Source organism: Triturus cristatus, chromosome 8 (assembly GCF_964204655.1).
Source record: "Triturus cristatus chromosome 8, aTriCri1.1, whole genome shotgun sequence".
NCBI classification, from domain to species: domain Eukaryota; kingdom Metazoa; phylum Chordata; class Amphibia; order Caudata; family Salamandridae; genus Triturus; species Triturus cristatus.
In genome coordinates this window covers 417,508,606-417,536,411 of record NC_140591.1, presented here as the reverse complement: position 1 = coordinate 417,536,411, position 27,806 = coordinate 417,508,606, and the positions used below count along the sequence as shown (strand labels likewise).

Sequence of the window (27,806 nt, the reverse complement as noted above, 5' to 3'; positions counted from 1 at the left end):
GATAAAATGGCAGTTGATTGATCAGATAAGTCTTGGATTTTTTTAACATGGAAACTGATACAATGAAGTGGGTAATGCTGTCTGTGTTCATGGCTGATTCAGACCTACGAGGTGTTTTTAACAGATATGAATATCGATTACATTGGGAGAGTGATATTTACAGCACTTTCTAATGATGTTATGTGAGTTAATTTTCTGCATGCTGTCCTTTACAAATTGGAGTCTAAACTGTCTTCCATATGTTTAATTAACAGATATTGTTCTTTAATTAAGGTGCCTTCTTACTTTTCATTATGTTGACTTGCATTCACAGTTTCAATTGGGCAGCTCACTTCAATTAAGGAAACTGTATGGAAATAACCAAGATCTTATTGGCCTTTCATTTTGTGTCTAGCCTTACTCTTGTGAGTCTATTTCAAGGTTTCTCTTTGCAATGCCCACATAAGACGAGACATTCTCTCTTTCCCTTTTTCTGGTTTAGGCACATTAAAAACTCGAAACGTAGAGACAATCTGGAAAGCAATCAACTGGCTTGCATTTGTTTGTTAATGTTTTGGTCTATGGATGACTGTCGCCTTTACAATTGCAATGTTATGGAGGTATATGCCACTACCTCCTGCTATATGCCTGTTTTTAATACTCAATGTATGACAAATGGACAATACAGAATAGCTAATTCTCTTTTAATGCTCACATTTAATCAAATAATATTCTCTCTCTGCATCTAAGGTCTAGTATGTTTTCAAATGGTCTATTCCTATTTTTTTTTTTAAGTCATATAACAAAGACCGTTCCATTATTCTAGGCAACCAGGTTATTACATGCATGTGCATAGGTCCTTTCCTGTTACATTCGTTGTGTCTAGAAATATCAACATATAGAAAGAATGTGCACAGTTTGTCTGCTTCTACCCTCAGACAGTTATTTCATATAGTTGTATAATAAAGAGGCCTATTGTGTTCACATTCGTCAATCCACATGAAAGATAGTATACTAAGCATGCAATATGATTATAGTTACTCATATGGTACATTCTCTATTAAATTGTTTGTATTTGCTGTATGAATCTTTGTCACAGCTTTACCGGCCTTGAGTACACGTACCTTATAATAGTGGGCACACTTACCATGTCAGGTAAATACACTTACTGTGCGGGGTAAACTTAATGTGGTGATACCACCTATTCCACTTTTGCACAGCAGAAGGAGACATTAAATGTAGTATCTGTTTACTTCCACAATTTTAATATGTTCCATGATTTCCTGTCATTTCGCCCCAATATATTTTGCCAATTTTTTGCCATGGCAAAATGTGCTTTGGGAACATTGTGAAGCTGGTAATTACTATGTGTGATATCTCCGCTGTGGGGTATTTCCCCGATGAAGTAAGTAAGTTGCAACTCAGAATGCGGGTCTGTGTGCTAACTGTTTTGCACACAAACGGATTGTTCTTCACTACTTGGCAGTGGCGTAGCTAGACCTTAGATCACTCGGGGCGGTCCCTGCGTTTGCCGCCCCACGGTGGCTGCACTGTAGAGCAGGGGGGGTGCTGACGATTGCCACCCCAAGACTGCAGGTGAGAGCCCCCCTGCTACACCACTGCTACTTGTAGTGAGGCCATTAGAATTTCTTTAAGATATGCAGGGACAGACTTTTAGTGTGTGACTTTTTATGTTTGTACTGATGATGGTCACATAGGAGTCTGAACAAGTGGCCTGAGTCCAAAGTTCACAACTCTCCTTCAAACCTTGCAATTCTGCACATATCTTGCAAGAGAACTATGCAGTCTCCTCTGCACTCTTAATAGGAAAAATATCAACACCGACTGCTTTCTGCGCTTTCTGGCGCAAGCTCTTTAAGTGCTAAAAAACAAATAGCAAGATCTCAATGTTTACTTCCCATTTCTTCCATTCAGATAAAAATCCTTTATTCGCTTTACATTCAAGATAAACCATAAAAGTGCGTCAGTGTATAACATAATTAAAAAATGTAGCAGCATACAATACTGTCTCCATTAAAATGATTTAAGACGTCAATTTATAATTAGGGCACTCTGATTCAATGGCTTTCTTTTGTAGTACCCCTTAAACAAAAGACAGTGCAGGTGAGAATTCTTGCATAATTTCCAGTTTAGGTATACATAAATAGGCAAATAAAAAAAAATGGTTTTAAAATTAACAGATAAGGGTGAAGTGCAAAGATGTTTGTTTAGATTTCCCATCACACATTCCACAGTTCTGCAATTCATTGCACCACTGTTCTCTTTTAGGAAAATCAACCATGTTGTGTAGAGTACCAAGCCAAAGACGAGTCAAAAATAAAATGATGATGTGCATTCGAAACAATTAACAAATCATTTTGAATACCATCTAGCTGAGAAACAGATACATAATCCCTGACAGATGTTTTAATTAATTCTTTCTAACTTCTAAAATCATCTCTAGTACTAGCGAACACCAATTTTAATTATTTTTTTGAAAACTGGGTTATTCTTTTACCTTATCTTTCTTTCAAAACTTAATTCGGTTTTGTACTTAACAAACGATAAAAGTACAGCATATGAAAACATAAACCACAATACAATTTGCAAATACCAGGACGATTGTATAAATTGTATCTGTTGTGCTGCTTGCTTATTCCTTCTTGCATTTTTCCCTTGTATGTAAGACTTTATTGCTATATGTACAGTGTCTGATACCCTGACGGGCTATGTTCACACTATATAAAACTCAAATAGATAAATGGATTGAATCTGGTTTTTCAAGAAAAAAATACTCATTAAGCATACTCAGAGCCTCCCTCGTGTTCTAAGCATGGGATTTTTGGGACATTTTCAGGGGACAAACAATCCATGATAATAGCTTTGGTAAATGAGGTCTCTGACTTAATATAGATAGCATGAAAAGTGTCCACATGTGAGGCCGGAGACAACAATGCTTTCTGGAAAATAATGAATGAGCCCCTTTTTAACGAGTCACTGGCAGAAATGGTTCATACCATTCCAGCTCAAGACGGGGTAAACATTTTAAATCCATTTACAAGACGGCTACGCCTTTTGATTCCAGCATTGCCACTCCCCTTCATTTTGACATGGAGTAAGATGTTGAAGCCAGCCCTTTCCTCAAATAAAGGCCCCGGCATGGATGGAGTGCCCGGAGATCTCTTAAAGTCTTGTGTGGGTCTATGGGACCCCCTGCTCATACAACATGTTAATGTCATAGCACATGGAAGCGTTCCTCCCTCTTGGAAACAGTTGGTGATTGTACCGTTATATAAAAAAGGGAACCGTATAGATCCCACATGCTCTCATCCCATTTCTTTCATTGCTGCCGAAGTTAAGGTCATAGGCTGGGTTCTACTGAAACATTTGATGGACTGGGCTGAAAAAGGGAATGTCATATCTGAGATTCAGTATGGCTCCAGTCAGGAGAGAGGAGCACTTGAACAGAACCTTGATCTTTACCTTTTAGTTGCCAAATACACATTAGTAAAGAAAAAGTCAATCCACCGTGCCCTCCTGGACCTCTGCACAGCCTTTGACTCTGTCAACAGAATAAAGTCATGGTCTGTGCTGGCGGCCATGGGGTAGATTGAGACCTTGTAGCCTTTCTATATGATTTACATTCTGGCCTGGAGACCTCAGTTAGATTTGGCAATAAGGGAGAGTGCACCTCATATTTTCAGCTGGGTAGAGGAGTCCGACAGGACTGTATTTTTGCGCCCTTACTTTTTTTTTATATATATTAACCAGCTAGACCCATTTCTGACAATTCAGTGCGTGGATGTGCCAAGCATAGGGAACAGGGTGGTCCCTGCCCTTTTATAGGCAGATGATGCATTGCTAACGGTCTGCATAACCTGATAGACTGCTTTGTTAACTTGAGGGACCATCTGGCCCTGAAAATCAATTTGCCAAAACCTACACAATGGTCGTGAGGCCAAAAAATGCAAAAACTCAAACCTACTCAATCTTAGGTACGCTCATTGTCAAAACGGACCAAGTTCTCCTATCTAGGAATTATGATAGACCACAAACTGAATTGGGATCCCCTGATGAGAACTCATATGCCGTACTTTAATAGGGTCATGCATAGTATTGATGCCTTTGAGAGGCGGCTTGGGCGCTCTCTTGTCAAATCAATTCTGAACCTCTATAAAAATAAATGTATTCCTACAATGTCTTTTGGTTGAGAGAGTTGCGACTATAAGTCCAGTCATATCATCAAAGTGTACGAAAATAAAATGTTAAGTAGAACTCTAAGGTTGCCACAGACTGCAGAGATTGTGCATGAAGAATTGAATATAGGGTTAATCTCTGATTTTATAGGCATTCGTAATGAATTCCATTTTAACAGAGAGATCCTGAAGGATTGTTTGGGGTGAGACTTCTCTCATCGAATCCCTTAGTTACAATATGTCAAAGGTGTTTTGTATGACTTGGGTGAACCGGAACTGTTCCCCAGCCCGGAATTAATTTTTAAAGAGAATGTCACATGGACCAAAGAAGCATTTAGCGTATCTGTGTAAAAAAAAGAGAGGCCGGTTCAGACTGGAAAAGCCTGAGCAGGCACTGTGTTATGGTTAAAACTCCTGGCCAAATGGAACTGTATTTAACTTTGGACATGCCAGTTTTGCACAGAAGTTTGTTATCCTATTTCTGTCTGAACTTGTTACCACAGCTTTTAGTCAGCTGGCATACGTTGTCAGAACCTGCTATTTGCACATTTGATATCGTTGCTGTACTTGACACTTTAAATGTTGTTTTATCTGTCCTAACCTTGCCAACTTGAGACATAAGTATATTCCTCCACTATTTTTGGCACTGAATTTTAACCAAGAGAGGCCTGCTCTGCTGTACTTCCAATTTTTAGACAATTGTACTGTCTGTTTTTACGTATCCAGGGTTTTAGGGTGGGGATTTCATTCTACTAGTTGAAATAACTGTTTTCTTATTCTTGTGCCTTTTATGAACTTTGTATTTTTCTCTACTTTTATGATTTCCTGCAATAAATCAAATAAAGTGAGTTTGATTTGAATAGGCTTCCAATATGAAACATCCTCGGTGAAGGTAATTTCTAGTTATTTGTGTATAATGTATGTAGATTTTGGGACTGTGAGCAAACGCTGCTAAAAATTAATCTCTTTGCTTTGCAAAATAGCTGTGTTACCAAAACCCCACAGACCACTCCCGTATACAGCTGCTAATATGCATTTACTTATATAAATAGTAAGCATTTCCGCAATTGGTTTATTACCAAATTTCAACAGGAATCTGAACACACCCACAATTGAACGCGTCATATTTGTGCTGCATGTTCCTTTGTATGTATTCTAGGAATCAGTGGAAGTGAACTTTACCCCCAAGGGGGGTGATGTAAACAGGTCTTGGGTGCTCCCTTTCCACAAATAATTTTAAGGTCTTTTTCAGATTAACCTTCAAATCTCTATTCTCCATATATGCTGTAAAGCCATCAATAAGTTGTTGTAACCCATCTGCTGTCCTAGAAAGCAGAACCAAATCAGCCTGAGTTCCTATTCTGGGAGAATCTGTATGTTGCACCAGAAAATTTATATCCACTCTATTAATATATAGGGAAAAAAGGAAGGGGGCGAGTGTGCAACTCTGACTTATCCCCCTTGTACCTTATATGGGCATGTACATTCTCCATTTGACCCATAACGTACCTTGGCAGTGAGATTACTGTACCATTAGGCTAACAACAAAACTATGTTCTCTGATAAACCCATCAAAACCATAGTTTTCCATAATTTCCTGTGGTTGACCAAATCAAAAGGACTGGTCAATTCAATAAAACAAAGGTGTATTTACATATGATGAGATTTACATTCAGACACTGTTCCACCATACTGATCCCCTTCCTGAACCCATGCTGCGATTCACTTAGAGCGGAATTCTCTTCAGACGAAGATTTGAATATTTTCTAAGATGACTCTTCCCATAATTTTAGGAGATGAATCCAGAAGGAATATCAGTTGGTAGCACTTAGTGTCACTCTTATTGCCCTTTATACATTTTGGTACTATTATGGACTCTGACCAGGTAGAAGGAATATACCGTGACACTTTCGCATACAATACTAGTGTTAAATGGGAGCCCACAGATCAGTTATGCATTTATACACGTCCACCGGCACCCCTTCTGGTCCTGCAGCCTTCCATTCTTTCTCCACTTCTCCAGTCCATTGGTCATATACTCTGTAGAAGGCAGCAAGTTCATATTCATTATCTAGATATAGGAAGTATCTGTTGAGTTGCCAAATTGTTTACAATTTAGGCAGTAATCAATGGTAGCAAAATGCTTCACACCAACAGTGTAAGTCCAACCTCTTCCAGTTACTTCTGCTCCATTCTGCCTTTTTAAGCCTTATAAAGATTCAAGTCAAGATGATGCATTTACTACCCAGCTCTTAAACATGGTTTTTGCAGTCAACTTTATTAGTGAATGTGACTATCCTTATTTATAAACTGGTTTACAACTATACTGTTCAGTGTAATCAGACCATCTTTTTTTGTTGGACGTTCATGACCTCAAGGAACTGATGAAAGGCTTGACTCACATTGCAAGCCAACCACTAGATCTAGGCTTTCTTTTAATTAGTTTAAATGAGCTACTTCGGTCGATTTGATTCTACCTTCTTGCTCAGTTAATAAGCTTGAGAAAAGAAATCACTCATGACTGGAAAAAAGTGTGGATGGCGTTTCGGTGATATAATCTGATATCCACATCTGATGTTAGGCTTTGTCTTTTTTTCATCCGATGTGTCTGCAGAGGTATCTCTTTCCTATGACTTCTGGATCAGTTTATTGTGGGACTAAACCAGTGCTTAATTTGTGAAAGAATGGGTGCCGGTGCCCAAAGTTATGCTCACAAGCCCAGGGTCAGTGCTATTGAATGGCGACATGATGAATACCACCGCTGCGTAGTCTTGAATCCACTTTGTTCTTCTTTAATTGACTACCAGACACTCCCTGATCCTTCCTCTTACTGTTGCAGCTTCCTCTTTTCTCCTTTTCTGTCGTTTGTTTCTGTCCTTCTCCTCCTTCCTCTTTGTTTTTCCCTCTCTTGTGTAATGAGAAAAAATAAGTGCCAGTCTTCACAAATGAGTGCTCGAGGACGCCACCAACTACCACAGGCTCATATTAAGCACTGGACTAACTCTTAGCAATGCTTGATGATTCAATGCAGCAGCTTTTCCTTATGCACCAAATAGAGAGGATGATATTCTACAACTTTACTCTAATACTGCTGAAAGAAATGCTTAAACCAGTCTCTAAACTGCTTTAGGGTTTTCCGCTGACCTGCGTCAGGTCGTGTTTCATAAATAACTGGATTTCATAGTATTTTAGCTCTATTTGGGCTTTCACATGACATCAAAAAGATATTGAGCAACTCTACTCAAATTTAGTTAAATGTAAATAAAGATTAAGGAAAATGAATGATGATGTCTTCAAATGTAATGCAACATGCATTTTAGAATAAGGTCAGCCTTCCTCACTAAACCCTTTTGAGTCCCCTATATAAAAGTACAAGTAAATAAATTAATTGAATACATAAAAAGGACAATAAATAAATAAACACTAGTGAAAGCGGAATAAAAGGTAATGAAGAAGAATGTAGTATGCGGAGGAATGAGAAGTGTATAAAGTCCCAAGCACTGATCTAGCTTTCTTGAGTGTGTAAAGGTAACAAATATATCAGACATGGGTTTGAGCTTATAAAAACAATTGGAGATCTGAATTAGTGAAGACAACGCATATTCGATACAAAATGGCTACAATGACAAGCAGACTTCAGCACTTACATTGAAATAAATGTTACATGGCTACACTAGGCAACATATAACCGGGCTAATAATAGGCCACTGCACACCCTGGACTCTGTATTCACACCCATTGGTAACAAGCATTTGCACTGCAATAGATCTCGCAGTTACAAGAGTTTCAGATATTGGCATTGTAAATAACAATGCCTTTTATTTATGTTTTTAAAAGAAAAACAAAAATAAAAAGCATTATTATTTGCAATGTCAATAGCTCAAACTTGCGTAAATGCAAGACCTATTGCATTACAAATGCTTTTTGATTTTGAAGACATTGAAAATTATTACAGCACCATACACTGTGTGAAACCTTTAATCGGGATCTTAGCTGAACTTGATTTAAGATCTAAGAAAGTTGGGGTAGTGTATAAGTAAAATTGAATACAGCGGTTTACAGAAGGACGAAATAAACTTTGTTCCAATCGAGTTTTGCCTGTCGTCCCCTCAAACAAAACGTGGCCACTGTAGTGTAGTTAGCGCAGTGGAACGTGACGTCAGGATCCCACAAAGGCAAAGCATTTGTATCTCTGGAATGAAAAATGACATTAAGCAAAGGTGCTTTGCTTTATAAACCTTTGCGAGCGTCGTGTGGTCGAATCTAATGGTATGTTTATGTGCGAATCACCAGGCACAAACATTTTACTCCTCCGCTTTGATTAGAAGCAGCCTCGTGTGATTAGTTCTGTGTACAGCTCATTGAGTTTTCACAAATTCTGCAGTCGCGTGTGCTGTGAGGGTGCCAACTCCATCACTGTGACTGGGTGAGGGGGAGACATCGGGAAGTGTAGGAGGTAACACCATTTCCATTGCCGAGATGCAGAAGAAAAATGAGAACTCCCAGCCTATCTTTACTGAGAGTTCGGTGGTAGGCATGGCAACTGAGAAGCATTCACTATTACTGATTTGGGGCAAGAGTGTAAACGGATCGCTTTAAAATGTACGTGAACGAGGCGGCCATCTTAAAATGTGTGTGCCAAATGTATCTATAGCAAAGCCATATATGTCAAGGTCTCATATTGCTTACGTGTGACATTTTCATAATTTCTATATAATATTAGTGACATTCAGCGACTATGAGTGACACTTTCTCGCAAGCAAACTCAAGCAATGAAGACGAGGGGAACATAAATATCAAAAATCACACCTATTGGAACAACAGAACACTCTAAGAACTTAGAGCCGCAATAATACAAGCGGCAGTGAAAGCGATCGCGAAAGTGAAAGCGATCGCTATTGTAAAACAAACAAGCCCACGAGTGGTGCATGAGCGCGCACCACAGCAAGACATGTGGTTTCAATTATCGCGCCCGTGTCTGGCCATGATAATTGAAACCACATGGCGGCAGTGCAGGTAACCGACACCAATAGGCCATGGGCCAAGCAATGCGCCCGCCTTTGGCCAAGTGCGTGCTGTCTTTGTTAAAAAGATGCACGCAAAGGCCAATAGCGTGGGGCAAAACGAAAAGCGCACGCACGAGCGTGCGCGATACCTAGGTTAGTTTTGAAACACTCTACAAGAAGTCTCTCGCTGCGCGAGCAGTGCCGCGCACTGCAACACTAGGTACGAGACCTAAAAAGAATGGGTACTAGGGAGGATTAGACACAATGTAAATGTAGAATATACAAAACTGAATTTTAAAATATATCCTCTGCAGTTTCTATGCACACATCTAGTCAATTCAAAGCATAGACACGTAGGTATACATACCAGAACCTCAACCGCCTTCTGAATCATTTGTGGAAACAGCATAATATTTTGGAAAGTTTAGATCTGAAAAAAATCCCACCGAATATCCTTGCTCTTCAGCTCATGGGCTATGGAACATGGAATGTTAGTTGCATTTTAAAATGAATTATAATTTGAGAATTCTGAAAGTATTTGAAGATTTTCATGTGAAATAAATTGTTCAAATGATTGCGTCTTTGCAATGTTTATTCATTTTGATTGTTTCAAATACAAGGCCGCAGTCCCTTAATGATGTCCTCATGTTGTTCTAAGAAAGTTTAGTCAATTCTTGCTCGCAATGTGGATGATATTTCTGATCCCTCTCTTATTAGGAACTCAGCCAGCAGGAAGGCAGGTCTTCCAGGAGGTGGCCCTCACTCTCCCTGCAACTCCCTAATAAAAAATCATGCTTTGGGGCATTTGGAATTAAATCAACTACCAATACAGGGCCCAATTACGAAACTGCTGCTAGCTGCGCGGAGCCAAAAAGGTGTCCATTAATCAGCTTATAATTTTTATAGGAAAACATCTTAGTTAGGGACTGAGAAATGGCCTAGTAATTGCCCTGCATTTCCTGGGAATGATAAGGAAATCGTTGTTGATTGAGAAAACTTATATTACTGCCAGAAATAATGCTTCTTTCAGCTATGCCTATAATTTCCAAAGCTAGATCTAGATACAACACAAACAACTGCCATCACTATTATTATTGGCTCAGCCCTTTTCACCACATTCTTTGGCTAAGTTAAACATTAGGATCATTTTACTTCCCTGTACTGTGTCTAGCCGATCATTGCGAGTGTCTCTGTAATTCCATGGGGCCGGTGACAGTATTTACATGTCCCTTAAGAACACTGGACCAGCAACCAAATTTCTGCCTGAAACTCCAGGGGCAGGGGGAAATAATCATAGGAATAGGGTGTTATTTTTGGGAAGTCATCTGGTCTATTAGGGGACTATGATGTATTAATCAACTTGTGATTGCATGGTATTTCCTGACCCCCTGGGGTTACTGAGGTACCTGGTATTGTTAAGTCTGGGAGAGTGGGGAGAGGATATTGGACCAATTTGCATCAGCTGGGTCTCTGCTCACCTACCTTCTCTTATTCATGAGGAAGAACTGTAGTCTCTCAGACATGTTACCTGATGTTGGTTATCTTTGATCAAGTTTTCTGATTCTGTGACTTTCTGACCCCACTCTTGGCCACCAAACTAGCCTATTTATTCCCTAGTCTCAGCCTTCACAAGTTCTTGGGTGTCTCCAGCCAGAACAGAAGGCATGAAGCCTTTCAAGAACCTAGTTCAAAGAGATTTAAGGAACAGTGTATTCTACATTGCTGTTCCATCTCACTGCAAGTCCAACCTGATCTTTAAATGCCAAGTGTTACCATTTCACTAATTAACTTTATCTTTGCAAATAACTTGATGTTCCAAACACATGCCTTTACACGTTTTGAAGTTCAGCTTTTTAATGAACGTGAAAATATATACATACTGAATCTGTAGGACATGCACCATTTTTTATTATTCATGTAATTGAGGTGTCAATTATATTTATTTATTGTTGTTTTAGAAAGCGTGGTTTGAACTAATGGGGTTTTAGAGCGCTGTACTTATCATGAGTGGATGCCGTGTATCTAATAAACAGTGAATAGCTTTGTATGCAAATGCCGTTAGGATTTGCCTCTATTTACAATGACGAGTAGTTTTGGATCAATTTAGAAATGTGATGATATTTTCATAACATATTGAGTGTACAATTTTAAGCTCATTTAAAATAAATAAATATATACTTTTCCATTGTAATTTGTCTCCAGTCACCATCTATCATTAGTTTTGTCTCTCTGTTACATTTACGTGATATTTCACCCTAATACTAGGGGTGGGCAAAATTCGCGTAGTCGCACTATGCAAAGTTCCGCGAAATGGTAATACGCATACAGTATGTTTCTAGGACTATTTTTAAAGATTGGGGTGCATTTATGATGTGGTCTGGGACACCAGTCCTAGTTTTGAGATTTTGTCCTGGACAGGACCTGGACAATGTAGTTATTTTCCTGATGAGTGTTGAGTAAGGGAATTTTGAGTAGGAGGCTGTTCATGCTTCGGAGTATCGCGGATCATTCAGGTTCATGTATGTTCATGGTTCTGTTGGATTTCATTTACTTGAGCATGTGCTGAAATGATTTGGGAGATCCCTGACCAGTCAATGTGAGTAGAGGTAGACTCACTTAAGTTTTAGGTAGTAATTATGAACTCAGGTGTTGCTCCTTAGACATGAGTGGGTTTCGTGCAGTGATGGGTTCAGAGGCAGAGGAAACTCTTCAATCTGATGTTAAAGTCAATGTGTAAACTCATCCTGGTAGAAGTGAGCAGATCTGAGGTGAAGAGCTCAGTTTGATCTGTAGTGGTGCCTGCCAATATTGTTTTTATTAAATATCATCTCTCATAATATGCATCAGACATATTTAGTAAAATGTGTTTTTCATCCCAGATGTATCGGATCATTAACATGCGCTGTTATTCCGGTGTGGTACCAGAATATCCCTGTCAGCAAATATAGTCTGACATAGATATTGCATTCTAGATTTCGTTTAGGATAATATCACCTCATTGGAGTTAATAGCAGAAAGTGTACACCCAATGGGAAAATGTATTTAAGACACAATATTTACTTCAGACGATATTTCTGTATTGAATATCCGACATTCAACGTTCCCTTTGTAAACGTCAGCTCTCTGGCATCCACACCTGAAGGTGCTGCATGTTAATGCAAGGCCTTCTCTGGGCTAAAGGGACAGGTAAATATCCTGCCCAGAAAACCCCACAACCTTTCATTCCAAGCCCACTGATCTACAACCCTAAACTGAAACAGAACAGCTGTGTATAGGACTCGCCTATGCACACATCCACGGCTCTTTCTCCCATTGACAGCATTTCTATTGGAAATGTATTGTATTTGCAACATGAGATATGAATAATTAGGTTCATACTCTGAGATATCACTATCATTTCTCATGGCTAGTTAAAAATATAAGTGTTTTGGCACAATAGGTTGATTCTGCTGCAGCGTATTATATATTGTATTTTTGCTAGAAATTGGCTGGGGATGCAGTGCTCTTCTCTGCATTACAAAGTACTCAATCCATCTTTTAATTTAGTTAGATATATTGAAAACGTGAAATGCAAGGATGTATGCTTACTCGAACATACATATATTAATAAGTATTGTCCTATTGGATGAGGATGTTGTCAGTCAAAGAAATTTTTCATTGTTTGGATCTTGAAAATAATTGTCAAAGGAGGAAGTAGGCTGGAATATTCCTAAAACGGATGTTTGATGCTCAACAAAATCAACATATTCAGCTATATTGCCTGAGCCTTTTCCGCAAACTCAATTTCTCAAGCAGTGTTCTTATAAAGCATCATAGCGCACAAATGACACTGAAAGTTAAAGGCCCTCTAACTGAGTTATAGGACTGAGCTACAGGCAAGGGACTATAGCGAGACAGAGGGCCTTTAACAGCCAGCATAGGCCGAGGCCAGGGATGCAATGTTGTTAGGACATTCACCCTTCGGGTGTAGTATGTTTTTAATCAATCAAGGATTAGCAGAAGGACAACCCTTCAAATATAAATGACCATTGGCCAGTATTATCTGCGCTGGAGTTGCCAACATGCCATTGTTCGAATATTACATGCAGACAGACCCAACTTAAATTCAACAATAATGCCAAACCCCAGCTAATAAATCGTACCCCTGCTACCCTTACCTTGTGCAAACGCTGTGACCTTAAACTACCAGTACTAAATAATTGGCAGTGCTCTCCTCAACAATGCCAAACTATCAGGCTTTCTAACTCACTCACTGACATAATTTAGTCAATTATTGTTCAAATGCTCATCCCGCTCATTATTAAACACGTTGGTTTTCATGAACAACTTTCTACCGAGCATAATATTCCAGGGCTGATGAGAGCACTGGTTTCAATAGTTTAATTTAACCCCTTCGCTGCCAGGCCTTTTCCCCTCCTGTGCCACGCCCTTTTTTGGTCTATTTGGGGTAGTGCGCGCTGAGGCCCCTGTAACTTTTTGACCACATAAGGTATCCACGCCAAATTTGCATCCTTTTCTTCCAACATCATGGGGATTCTGAAGGTACTCAGGGTTTGTGGATTCTCCTAGAGGGGTCACAGAAATGAGCCAAAATACAGCAAAACTTTGGTTTTTTTCGGAAAAATTGGAAAAACGGGCTGCAAATGAAAGCATCGGGTTTTTCCCTGCAAATGTTATCAAAAAAGGGTTTGTGCGGTTGAAATCACCATTTTCCTAGCTTTTCGGGGATCCCAGACTTTTGTCAGAAACCCAACATTTTTTACACATTTTTGGCATTTTTCTGGGACATAGCCTAATTTTGCTATTTTTTGTGCTTTTGACCTCCTTCCAGTTAATGGCAAAAATGGGTACAAAAGCAATAATGGATCCTGGAAAGCTATACATTTTCGAGAAGAAGACAAAATTCTGAATTCAGCAAGGGGTCATTTGTGTAGATCCATCAAGGTTTTTTTATAGAAACTAACAGTTGAATATAGGATAAATTGAAAATTAGTTGAAAAAAAAAGCCTTTCGTGTCAACGTTTTCACCTGTAACTTCTTCTAATCATGACAGCTCTTTGAAAGCAATATACCAATACATCCGCTGGACATTACTGGTTGTGGGGATATATAGGACTTGTAGGTTCACCAAGAACCCGACGAACCCAGAGCCAAAAACTGAGCAGCAACTTGCAATGGTTTTTTATTATGTACCGGGTATATAGTAATTATTCTGTAAAAATGTGTACATTGAAAAATCGGTATGAAAGACACCTATGTATTTCTGAAATGGGAATAAAATATAGAGTTTAGAAACAGTAGATATTTGCACATTTCTGAAATTGGGAATACTCATACTAGCATGAGAATTATCAGTCATTTTTTAGAATGACTTCTTTTTTACACACTATCTTTTATTTGGAAGGCAGAAATGCATCGAAAGTCAATAGATAATAACAGTTTCTTTACAAAACTGAATTACCCTAAGTCTCCCGATAAAAATGGTACCTCACTTGTGTGGGTAGGAATAGTGCCCGCGACAGGAAACGGCGCAAAACGCAACGTGGTCACAACTCAAAATCGCAGTGAAAATGTACCCTTTTTTTGGCAAAGTGCCTAGCTCTAGTTTTTGAACGCTAGCTCTGTGGGCACCTTGGGAAACCTAGCAAACCTATACATTTTTGAAAACTAGACACCCAGAGGAATCCAGGATGGGGTGACTTGACTGCCTCCCACCAGGGTCTGTTACCCAGAATCCCTTGCAAACCTAAAAAATTATCAAAAAAAACACATTTTCCCCACATTTCTGTGGTGGAAAGTTCCGGAATCTACGTGGATCCACAAATTTCCACCCACCTTGCATTCCCCAAAGTCTTACGAGAAAAACGGTACCTCACTTGTGTGGGTCGGCCTAGTGCCCGCGACAGGAAACGGCGCAAAATGCAACATGGTCACAACTCAATATCACAGTGAAAATTTACCCTTTTTTGGCAAAGTGCCTAGCTCTAGTTTTTGACCCCTAGCTCTACGGGCACCTTGGGAAACCTAGCAAACCTATACATTTTTGAAAACTAGACACCCAGGGGAATCCAGGATGGGGTGACTTGACTGCCTCCCACCAGGGTCTGTTACCCAGAATCCCTTGCAAACCTAAACAATTGACAAAAAAAACACATTTGCCCCACATTTCTGAGGTGGAAAGTTCCGGAATCTTCGTGGATCCACAAATTTCCACCCACCCCGCGTTCCCCAAAGTCTTACGAGAAAAATGGTACCTCACTTGTGTGGGTCGGCCTAGTGCCCGCGACAGGAAACGGCGCAAAACGCAACGTGGTCACACCTCAATTTCGCAGTGAAAAATGACCCTTTTTTGGCAAAATGTCTTGCTGTAGTTTTTGAACCCTAGCTCTGCGGGCACCTTGGGAAACCTAGCAAACCTATACATTTTTGAAAACTAGATACCCAGGGGAATACAGGATGGGGTGACTTGACTGCCTCCCACCAGGGTCTGTTACCCAGAATCCCTTGCAAACCTAAAAAATGGAGAAAAAAAAACCACATTTTCCCCACATTTCTGTGCTGGAAAGTTCCGGAATCTGTGTGGATCCACAAATTTCCACCCACCCCGCATTCACTGAAGTCTTACGCGAAAAACGGTACCTCACTTGTGTGGGTCGGCCTAGTGCCAGCGACAGGAAACGGCGCACAACGCAACATGGTCACACCTCAATTTCGCAGTGAAAAATGACCCTTTTTTGGCAAAATGTCTAGCTGTAGTTTTTGAACGCTAGCTCTGCGGGCACCTTTGGAAACCTAGCAAACCTATACATTTTTGAAAACTAGACACCCAGGGGAATCCAGGATGGGGTGACTTGACTGCCAACCACCAGGGTCCGTTACCCAGAATCCCTTGCAAACCTAAAGAATTGACCAAAAAAACACATTTTACACACATTTCTGTGGTGGAAAGTTCCGGAATCTGCGTGGATCCACAAATTTTCAACCACCCCGCGTTCCCCAAAGTCTTACGAGAAAAACGGTACCTCACTTGTGTGGGTCGGCCTAGTGCCCGCGACAGGAAACGGTGCAAAACGCAACGTGGTCACACCTCAATTTCGCAGTGAAAAATGACCCTTTTTTGGCAAAATGTCTAGCTGTAGTTTTTGAACCCGAGCTCTGCGGGCACCTTGGGAAACCTAGCAAACCTATACATTTTTGAAAACTAGACTCCCGTGTTCTTCCAGGGAGGCATGGCTTGCGTGGATCCCCCAACGTTTCCTTACCCAGAATCCCCTGCAAACCTCAATTTTACCTTCAAAAAATCAAATTTTTCAGACATTTTTGTGTGGGAAAGTTGAGACATCACCAGGCTGACACAAATTTCCTACCACCCGTCATTCCCCCGGGTCTCCCGATAAAAACGGTGCCTCACTCGTGTGGGAGGCCCAAGTACCCGTGACAGGCAAGGCCCCAAAACGTATTGAGGCGACATGAAAATTGCCTACCTCAAAACAACCTGGTTTTGCAAGGGGGGTCACCTGGGTTTTTGGCCGGTGCTCGGCGGCCACCTAGGGGAACCTACCAAACCCACACATTTCTGAAAACTAGACACCCGGGGGATTCCAGGGAGGTATGGCTTGTGTGGATCCCCCAACGTTTCCTTACCCAGAATGCCCTGCAAACCTCAAATTTAGCTGAAAAAAATCACCTTTTTCACACATTTTTGTGTGGGAAAGTTGTGGCATCACCGGGCTGACACAAATTTCCTACCACCCAGCATTCCCCCGGGTCTCCCGATAAAAACGGTGCCTCACTCGTGTGGGAGGCCCAAGTACCCGCGACAGGCAAGGCCCCAAAACGTATTGAGGCGACATGAAAATTGCCTACCTCAAAACGACCTGGTTTTGCAAGGGGGTGACCTGGGTTTTTGGCCGGTGCTTGGCGGCCACCTAGGGGAACCTACCAAACCCACACATTTCTGAAACCTAGACACCCGGGGAATTCCAGGGAGGTATGGCTTGCGTGGATCCCCCAATGTTTCCTTACCCAGAATGCCCTGCAAACCTCAAATTTAGCTGAAAAAATCACCTTTTTCACACATTTTTGTGTGGGAAAGTTGAGGCATCACCGGGCTGACACAAATTTCCTACCACCCAGCGTTCCCCCGGGTCTCCCGATAAAAACGGTGCCTCACTCGTGTGGGAGGCCCAAGTACCCGCGACATGCAAGGGCCCAAAACGTATTGAGGTGACATGAAAATTGCCTACCTCAAAATTACCTGGTTTTGCAAGGGGGGTCACCTGGGTTTTTGGCCGGTGCTCGGCGGCCACCTAGGGGAACCTACCAAACCCACACATTTCTGAAAACTAGACGCCCAGGGGATTCCAGGGAGGTATGGCTTGCGTGGATCCCCCAACGTTTCCTTACCCAGAATGCCCTGCAAACCTCAAATTTAGCTGAAAAAATCACCTTTTTCACACATTTTTGTGTGGGAAAGTTGGGGCATCACCGGGCTGACACAAATTTCCTACCACCCAGCGTTCCCCCGGGTCTCCCGATAAAAACGGTGCCTCACTCGTGTGGGAGGCCCAAGTGCCCGTGACAGGCAAGGGGGCATTGGTATGACCATTTTGGGCAGCCCCCACCCTCACGCATAAAAAAAAACCTGCATACTCGCTGGCGCCTACTGGGCTTTCTGCCCCGCCAGGTGGCAATCAGGGGACACTGCCACCATCTGCCCTCCCGGGGGGGCAGAAAAACTGGAATTTCTCTGGGGGTGGGGTGGGGTATTGTCATGCCCATTTTGGGGAGCCCCTACCCCTACACTAATAAAACAAAAAAATCCATGGTTTCTAGTGGGCATTCTGCGCCCCCAGGGGGGGCCAGATTGGGGGCTACAGCTCCCACCTGCCTCCTGGGGGGCAGAAAGACTGACATTTTTGTGGGGAGGAGAGTGGGGGCATTGGCGTGCCCGTTTCGGGCAGCTCACACCCTAAAAACAATTACGCAAAAAAAATCCCTGGTGTTTAGTGGGCTTTCTGCCCCCCCCCCCGAAGGTGCAGATTAGGGACCAGTGCCCCATCTGCCCCCCGGGGGGGGGCAGAAAGACTGTAATAATTGGGGGGTGGGGTGGGGTGGGGGTATGCCCGTTTTGGGCAGCCCCCACCCCTATTATTTTTTTTTTTTTACAATTCCCTGGTGTCTAGTGGGCTTTTTCCCCCCCCGGGGGGGCAGAAAGGCTGTAATGGTGGCGGGTGGGTGGGGGCATTGGCGTGCCCGTTGCGGGCAGCCCACACCCTAAAAATAAAACTAAAAACCAATCCCTGGTGTTTAGTGGGCTTTCTGCCCCCCCCCGGAGGGGCAGATTAGGGGCCAATGCCCCATCTGCCCCCCGGGGGGGGGCAGAAAGACTGTAGTAATTGGGGGGGGGGGTGCATGGGCCTGCCCGTTTTGGGCAGCCCCCACCCCTATTTTTTTTTTTACAAAACTTCCCTGGTGTCTAGTGAGCTTTTTACCCCCCCCCCCGGGGGGCAGATTGGTAAACAGGGGGGAGCAAAGGCCCTTGCCCAAGGGGCCGCTCCCCCCTCCCTGCTGTCTAGTAGGTGGATCCCTGCTTGGGGATCGCCCTCCTGTGGCGATCCCCAAGCAGGGATCCACTGGGGAGGGGTGCCATTGGAAAGGGGAGATTCTCCCCTTTACAACGATACCACTCCCGTCTTTCTACATGCTCAGGGGGCTGAGATAGCCCCCTGAGCACGTACAAAGTGAAACCTGAAATGAGCCTTTCACGTTCACTGTAATGACGTCGGCGCGACGTGCGCGCCGATCGTCATTACAGTGTAAGGGGGGGGGCCTCGGGTGCTGGGGAAGCTCTTCCCCAGCTCCCGAGGCTATTTTTGCAGAAAGGGAATCCCTCATGACGAGCTGGACTCGTCATGGGCACAGCGCGACTGTGCTCCATGACGAGTCCAGCTCGTCATGGGCATACAAGGGGTTAAGCAAGATCACTTGGGCAGTGGAACTGACGTGATACACCCATTAATACCAAGAACATCAAGGGAAGTGATCACACTGTTTTTAAGCAAGATGGTAAGCCATTGTACACCTTTATTGAAGACTCATTGGTGAAAAATACTAATAAATACTGAAACTTATTAGGCAAGCAAAGAGCTACTTGAACTAGCAAAACCACTCTATATTTTAAAAACATCAGTACATTGAATTGTTAAAGTACTGAGTTTGCGAAGCACAGCAAGCCACAGCAATTGCAGAAATAAAGAGGGCCATAGCTGCCTCAGGCACCTACCCCAAAATATTTTTCCTGCTTGTTTATCTTTTTCATACTTGCCTAGCACTAATCTGTTTGACACATCAACCCACCTCCTTTTTTCCCTATAAATCTTATGGTGGTCTTCCCACAAACATTTTTCCATACTCTTCCATTACGGTAAATATTTATATCACAGCTTTTTAAAACTTTTTTGGACCAATATTAGTTACCGTTGTCCAAATGTTTTTTGTGTCCAGTACTCTAGTTAATAAGCCACTTATTGTTCACAATTTTGCAGTTAATATAATGAAGAACAGTGTGTCCATAGTTTTATCTTTTGACTTCAATAATTGAGACCATATTTGGGAAAGCAGTCACTCCTGAAGTCATCTATATATTTGAAACTGATGTTTCTTTTTACGTAGTTTAGTTGTGCTTCTTAAGTTTCTTATTTTTTTCATGAAGCACTTGTTTTTGTTTTGTTTTTTGAGCCTGAGAGGAACTATTTTTTAAGTTAAGATAACTGCCCAGAGAGACAGACAGAGGTTTTCGTAAGCTAAAGGAAGAAATGAGTGCTTTTGAAGGTTACTAGACACAATCTTACATGATACTATTAAAGAAACACAGTGCAATCAAATTATACATCGTTTAATAATAAGTACCAGAGGACAGATCTGAAAATGAATATAAATTAACACCTATATCGTATGTGTTTTTCATCTGCAGACAACATTTCTTCGATCTGACGTTCACTGAAAGACAAGCTTTTAAGAAGGTAAGCAACTATCCATATAAATGTTACATCGCTTTGAAAAAGATCAATTATTAAATCATGAGGGTTTACTAAAACAGCATTATTGGTTTTATGTCAAGAGGAATTGCTGCATTGAACACCACTGGTAATATAAATCACATAAGAGAAGGTTAGTCTGTTGCAGTAAGAAATGATAGGACATCTGTGGCGGTGTACCACCACATCCAGCTCCAATGTCCGCTGTTGAAAATTCTCACATACTATGAACCTAAGTCTTAATTTAGAAATTCAGGAGTAATCATACTAGTGGGGGTTTGCTAAGGTAAAATGATCTACTCAAAGCAAGATCATTATCTCTGTTTTTATGATGATAAAAATTGTGTTTCAGTTAATGTTTAAAACACAGTTCTTTACATTTAGGCCAACCTTGTTTGATTTTTAGTGATTCTTATATACAAAAAGTAAGGGCTAATTCACAAACTGCATTTTGCAGTACATAAAGTAGTACTATTGTAGTACTACTTATTTAATACAAAATGCAATTAACAAACATACAAGTGGAAAACTCTAGCTCCATGTATCTTTAAGAATATAGCATTTAAAAAATATTTATTATATATTAAAAATGTACATTAATTTAAAAATGTTAAATAATTAAAGATCATTTAAATTAATTCAACACATGCCATTTAACAAAATGTAATACATATTTAAAAAACAAATCTTGTGATTGAGATTTTTTTTTAAATTATTTCTTAAGAATCACATGCAAGAATCTGCCTTGTAGTTCTGAGACCTGCATGTTATTCCCCATTCTAGGCCAAAAACGTGTGATTGTTGATAACAGGTGAAGGTAATGTCCAAAATCAGTACATCCAGGCCAAATAATACCACAGGGGCACATAGACAAATTTCAGACTGAGAGAGAACGGGAATTTGAAACACAAAAATGGACCGAGATCCCCACTTCTTTGGGTAATGCTTCTATAATTTATTTTCATCCACAAGGATGATCATCACTTTCCAAGGTAAATATATAAACATGAAGGATTAATTGTCTCTTTTGTATTCACTACTCCTAAATAGCCAGCAGAATGTAAGTAATACATAAACGTATTCATTAGGTGGAACTACCAATGTTTCAACAATGATATGGTTCCTTACGAAACTAACTATAGGAGCAGCCTCAATTACGAAATTCATATTTATACACTGAAGGTGTGTGGCCTAATTCTGGTTGTGTTGAATGGGATACCCCATTGCTCCTACATCTACTCCCCTAATCAGGCATGATCCAATATTCATACATTTGATGCATGTGCCTACCTGAGCGTAGAAGAGCGGATGCTGTATTAAATGGCATTTATAAAGTCCATCTCATTCAAGATAATACATTAAAAGGTGTTTCGTCACACTCAACAACCACCCCAGACTGTCTCTGATATGTTAGCTGCAACATACCACTATCTTTATGGTGTAGCTGTTGAACATGGGCACATAGATGCCCAAATCTTTGTTTGGTATTAAAGGTGCACTACGAGGGTGGTCTTTGAAATCCAAATGACAAAGCTAAGCAGCTAACTGAGGTGTTGAGCAAGGGTGTACTTCTTCTGTGCTGTCCCACCAGATTATGTATGCCATCAGAGTGTCATGATTATTAGAGGATCACATGGTTTGTGATTGACCACCCGAGTAATGCATGTTAAGTTCAAGTAGTACCAACAGTTTTAAAGTAAAGGACAAAATATAGTACAATTCACAAACTAATTTAGAAAAATAGGGACAGAGCTAATGAGCAAAAAGACACCGCAATTATTAACATGCGAAAGGAGAACTGCAAATATAAATGTTTAAAGTTACAAGGAAAAAAGCACCTAGAAAAAGTAAAGCACCCTTGAAAAATAACAGTTCATGGGTGACTGGGATTTAGGTGATTTCAGGCCAGCCGCAATAAGAATCTGTCAGAAACAGTTAGCAGGTGATCCTTGTCCAAGGATTTACGTTAGGACTTAGTCTTCAAAATGGAAGTCAAGCTCTTTCAGTGGAACAAGATCCAGTACAGAGGCTGGCCTGGGTCCTGAAAGTCAGATACGTCATTGTAATGCCCATGATGAAGTGTTAATTTGTTCACCAAAAGCTCCAAGTGGAACAAAGCTGGATTTCATAGCCACTAAGCCTGGTTCATTGTTGGAATGTATTTGCCAATGCAAAGATCGGTCTTTGATAAAGACAAGCAGTGCATGTTAGTACTCCGTGGCGGAACTGCAACATTTAATACCATTAACCACAACATTTTCTTACATACAATGTGGCAAAGGATACGTGTCCTAGACTGCAGACTTAGGGCCTGATTTAGATGTCAGAGGATGGGTTATCCCATCACAATGGTAACAGATTTCCCGTCCGCCGAAATATAAATCCCATTGCATCCTATAAGATTTACATTTCAGCGGACGGGATATTCGTTACTGTTGAGACGGAGTAAACCGTCAGCCAAGATCTAAATTATGCCCTTTGTACTCTATACTATGCCATAATCAATTGGAACTTAATATGTTCAGTTTAGTAGTGATGTGGTCGTTTTAATATAGTGTCACTAGATGTATTACAATTCTAACTCCATTTGGAGAATTTAGAGAAGGGTTTTTGTCACAGATCATATTTCATAATATAATATAGGTTTTAGCTAATAATACTATGATGGTTTTAATAAAGTTGAATACAGTTTAAGTAAAAAGTACTTTCTCTAAACAAACATTCAAGCAAATAGATTTTTAAGAATCTTTATTTAAGAATTTTAAAATTATAGTAAACCTTGAACTCATTTTCATGCTCATTACAACACTTTTCCCACCACCATAGTTCCTTCCCACCTTGTTCAACACAACAGATCCTGTGATATATAAGCAGTTATAGCTTATTCATATGTGAAGGCTTTTCAGAACTAGAGTGCACTCCCCACTCCCTTGCAGTATTGTAACAGTTCTTTTCAATCAGCATGATTACCCACCAGTGGCTTTATGGTCAAATAATTAATACTGATAGTCCCACTGCTGTGGTAAGGTTTGCTATATGGTATAGGTACACCCCACAATGCTGCAGCAGATTGTTTTTGGTTCAGGGCTGGCTTAGTCACTGAACCCACTTTGCCTTCGACGATACTCCTTCCCCCAGCGCCTTGAGACCCTTTTGGGTGAGCAGCTGCACTTAACAAACCCTTGATTGATTGATTGATTGATTGATTGATTGATTTGCATACCAATTGACAAGCATGCATGATTGTGGGGACATGCAATCTAAGGAGATGTAATGTTTGTGTTAAAAACAGCAACCCAAGAATGAAAAGTATTGTGAGACAAGGCACTTCCCTTACTGCTGTGCTCTACAAGACAAGTTTGAAGAAGGATGAACATAAAAAGCAGATCATTAAAGGAAGTATTGCATTTTGACTCCTTATATCCTCCTTTTTGCAAGAGAGAGAGAAATTCCATTTGAATAGGAGGACATTCCACTAAAACATGTACCTTTTGAATGTTTTGGATTTACTTAATATCGATACTTGACGTTTTTTCAAGAAGTGATGTAGATGTGTTGGGTTTACAGCTAATATAGATATAAATACAGGTTGTGGGGAGAGCAGTTTACCGGTGTGAAACACTTTAGCTGACACACAGCAATCATTGACCTTCAAGTCATTCACAAAGATTTTATGTGATTGCTAAGTAGTTAACATCTGGAATCTCTAGCACCCACATCCACAGATTATTCCTACTTCTCCCCGGTCCATCATTCAAAAAGCACGTTTAACATGAATCTGACTAGAGAATACATCTTACATGCTGGAAAGGACCCTGAAAATGTAAGTAGGCTGTTTTATGATGACTCCCTGCATTTGTTTACGTTGACATGGAGCAGAATCATTCCTCGAATCCTGAAGTTGTACTTGAGACCTAAAGTGAAAGCACTATAGAACTCTGCATTTAATGACATGATGCTACAGACAACTGCTCTAAGAAAAATTTAAAAAGTGTAGGTGACCTGTGGTCAGTGTGGGAGGCATTCAATTTGGTTGTCAAAGTCATATGCCTGAGCCCTATGGAAATCGCTTGCTGATGGACTGCAATAGCATTTTGCTAATAGTAAATAATAGGTTAGAATCCTATGCTCAAATGGAGGTGGAGACATCTTGCGTGGGCAGTAGAGCCAAACACACTAAAATAACAAAAGGACTTTTTAGGGTGGTTGGTCCAATGTGAATTTAATCTAATGACATAGCTATGCTAGAGAAAATGGATGCTACCTAAATACAAGCACACAAGAAAATCCATGGAATGTATCAAATGTGCTACCTCAAACAGAAAACGTGGATGACATGTTAGACGAAACAGGCCTACCCGGATTAGAGTTACGGAGATGTCAATGGAGAGAGGCCATTCACCATGGGTGAAATTTATGCAGCCATAAAGTCAATGCACCAACACAATACACTTGGTTCTGATGACTTGTCACCCAAATCATATTTAACAAATAAGTGCCAATGCCAGCTTTTTGTTATAGGTAGCCCCTATGCAAATAATGACATTCAATATTCCAATTTGGGAAAAAGGGGGTGGTGATGGACAGAGTTTCTGAATGATGCAGAATACTCTTACCAAGTCAAGAGATCATGGTTTTAATCCATCACCATTTTTTAGCTCACTGCACCATCCCAGCTCAGAACTTGGCTACATGCAAATTAGTCTGTACCTGCCCCAGTGCATGATGGGAACAGGGCAAACCAAACTACCAAGCCAATTCTTATACTGGGAAGGAAACAAGCTTCCGGGGACCGGTTTCTGGCATCACAGCCTTCGTCGGCCCGGCTTGCCTGAATCCTGATGGTGCAATGAGCAAGGGACTCACGTCTGAGCATACCCTCCCACACTAAATGTGGATAAATTCGATTTGGGAAAAAGGGGGTGGTGATGGACAGAGTTTCTGAATGATGCAGAATACTCTTACCAAGTCAAGAGATCATGGTTTTAATCCATCACCATTTTTTAGCTCACTGCACCATCCCAGCTCAGAACCTGGCTACATGCAAATTAGTCTGTACCTGCCCCAGTGCATGATGGGAACAGGGCAAACCATATACCAAGCCAATTCTTATACTGGGAAGGAAACAAGCTTCCGGGGACCGGTTTCTGGCATCACAGCCTTCGTCGGCCCGGCTTGCCTGAATCCTGATGGTGCAATGAGCAAGGGACTCACGTCTGAGCATACCCTCCCACACTAAGTGTGGATAAATTCGATTTGGGAAAAAGGGGGTGGTGATGGACAGAGTTTCTGAATGATGCAGAATACTCTTACCAAGTCAAGAGATCATGGTTTTAATCCATCACCATTTTTTAGCTCACTGCACCATCCCAGCTCAGAACCTGGCTACATGCAAATTAGTCTGTACCTGCCCCAGTGCATGATGGGAACAGGGCAAACCAAACTACCAAGCCAATTCTTATACTGGGAAGGAAACAAGCTTCCGGGGACCGGTTTCTGGCATCACAGCCTTCGTCGGCCCGGCTTGCCTGAATCCTGATGGTGCAATGAGCAAGGGACTCACGTCTGAGCATACCCTCCCACACTAAGTGTGGATAAATTCGATTTGGGAAAAAGGGGGTGGTGATGGACAGAGTTTCTGAATGATGCAGAATACTCTTACCAAGTCAAGAGATCATGGTTTTAATCCATCACCATTTTTTAGCTCACTGCACCATCCCAGCTCAGAACCTGGCTACATGCAAATTAGTCTGTACCTGCCCCAGTGCATGATGGGAACAGGGCAAACCAAACTACCAAGCCAATTCTTATACTGGGAAGGAAACAAGCTTCCGGGGACCGGTTTCTGGCATCACAGCCTTCGTCGGCCCGGCTTGCCTGAATCCTGATGGTGCAATGAGCAAGGGACTCACGTCTGAGCATACCCTCCCACACTAAGTGTGGATAAATTCGATTTGGGAAAAAGGGGGTGGTGATGGACAGAGTTTCTGAATGATGCAGAATACTCTTACCAAGTCAAGAGATCATGGTTTTAATCCATCACCATTTTTTAGCTCACTGCACCATCCCAGCTCAGAACCTGGCTACATGCAAATTAGTCTGTACCTGCCCCAGTGCATGATGGGAACAGGGCAAACAAAACTACCAAGCCAATTCTTATACTGGGAAGGAAACAAGCTTCCGGGGACCGGTTTCTGGCATCACAGCCTTCGTCGGCCCGGCTTGCCTGAATCCTGATGGTGCAATGAGCAAGGGACTCACGTCTGAGCATACCCTCCCACACTAAGTGTGGATAAATTCGATTTGGGAAAAAGGGGGTGGTGATGGACAGAGTTTCTGAATGATGCAGAATACTCTTACCAAGTCAAGAGATCATGGTTTTAATCCATCACCATTTTTTAGCTCACTGCACCATCCCAGCTCAGAACCTGGCTACATGCAAATTAGTCTGTACCTGCCCCAGTGCATGATGGGAACAGGGCAAACCAAACTACCAAGCCAATTCTTATACTGGGAAGGAAACAAGCTTCCGGGGACCGGTTTCTGGCATCACAGCCTTCGTCGGCCCGGCTTGCCTGATTTCTGATGGTGCAATGAGCAAGGGACTCACGTCTGAACATACCCTCCCACACTAAGTGTGGATAAATTCGATTTGGGAAAAAGGGGGTGGTGATGGACAGAGTTTCTGAATGATGCAGAATACTCTTACCAAGTCAAGAGATCATGGTTTTAATCCATCACCATTTTTTAGCTCACTGCACCATCCCAGCTCAGAACCTGGCTACATGCAAATTAGTCTGTACCTGCCCCAGTGCATGATGGGAACAGGGCAAACCATATACCAAGCCAATTCTTATACTGGGAAGGAAACAAGCTTCCGGGGACCGGTTTCTGGCATCACAGCCTTCGTCGGCCCGGCTTGCCTGAATCCTGATGGTGCAATGAGCAAGGGACTCACGTCTGAGCATACCCTCCCACACTAAGTGTGGATAAATTCGATTTGGGAAAAAGGGGGTGGTGATGGACAGAGTTTCTGAATGATGCAGAATACTCTTACCAAGTCAAGAGATCATGGTTTTAATCCATCACCATTTTTTAGCTCACTGCACCATCCCAGCTCAGAACCTGGCTACATGCAAATTAGTCTGTACCTGCCCCAGTGCATGATGGGAACAGGGCAAACCAAACTACCAAGCCAATTCTTATACTGGGAAGGAAACAAGCTTCCGGGGACCGGTTTCTGGCATCACAGCCTTCGTCGGCCCGGCTTGCCTGAATCCTGATGGTGCAATGAGCAAGGGACTCACGTCTGAGCATACCCTCCCACACTAAGTGTGGATAAATTCGATTTGTGAAAAAGGGGGTGGTGATGGACAGAGTTTCTGAATGATGCAGAATACTCTTACCAAGTCAAGAGATCATGGTTTTAATCCATCACCATTTTTTAGCTCACTGCACCATCCCAGCTCAGAACCTGGCTACATGCAAATTAGTCTGTACCTGCCCCAGTGCATGATGGGAACAGGGAAAACCAAACTACCAAGCCAATTCTTATACTGGGAAGGAAACAAGCTTCCGGGGACCGG

General features: G+C 41.6%; 1 protein-coding gene across 2 annotated transcripts in view; it reads left to right on the top strand.

The window, feature by feature from the left end:
* ENOX1 (ecto-NOX disulfide-thiol exchanger 1) overlaps positions 1-27,806 on the top strand; it is a 2,037,207-nt gene that overhangs the window by 1,219,199 nt on the left and 790,202 nt on the right. For both annotated transcript variants that reach the window (XM_085621817.1, XM_085621818.1), the window contains one exon: positions 20,157-20,205. The gene's annotated coding sequence lies outside the window, so the exon portion shown is untranslated. The remainder of the gene's footprint in view (positions 1-20,156; positions 20,206-27,806) is intronic.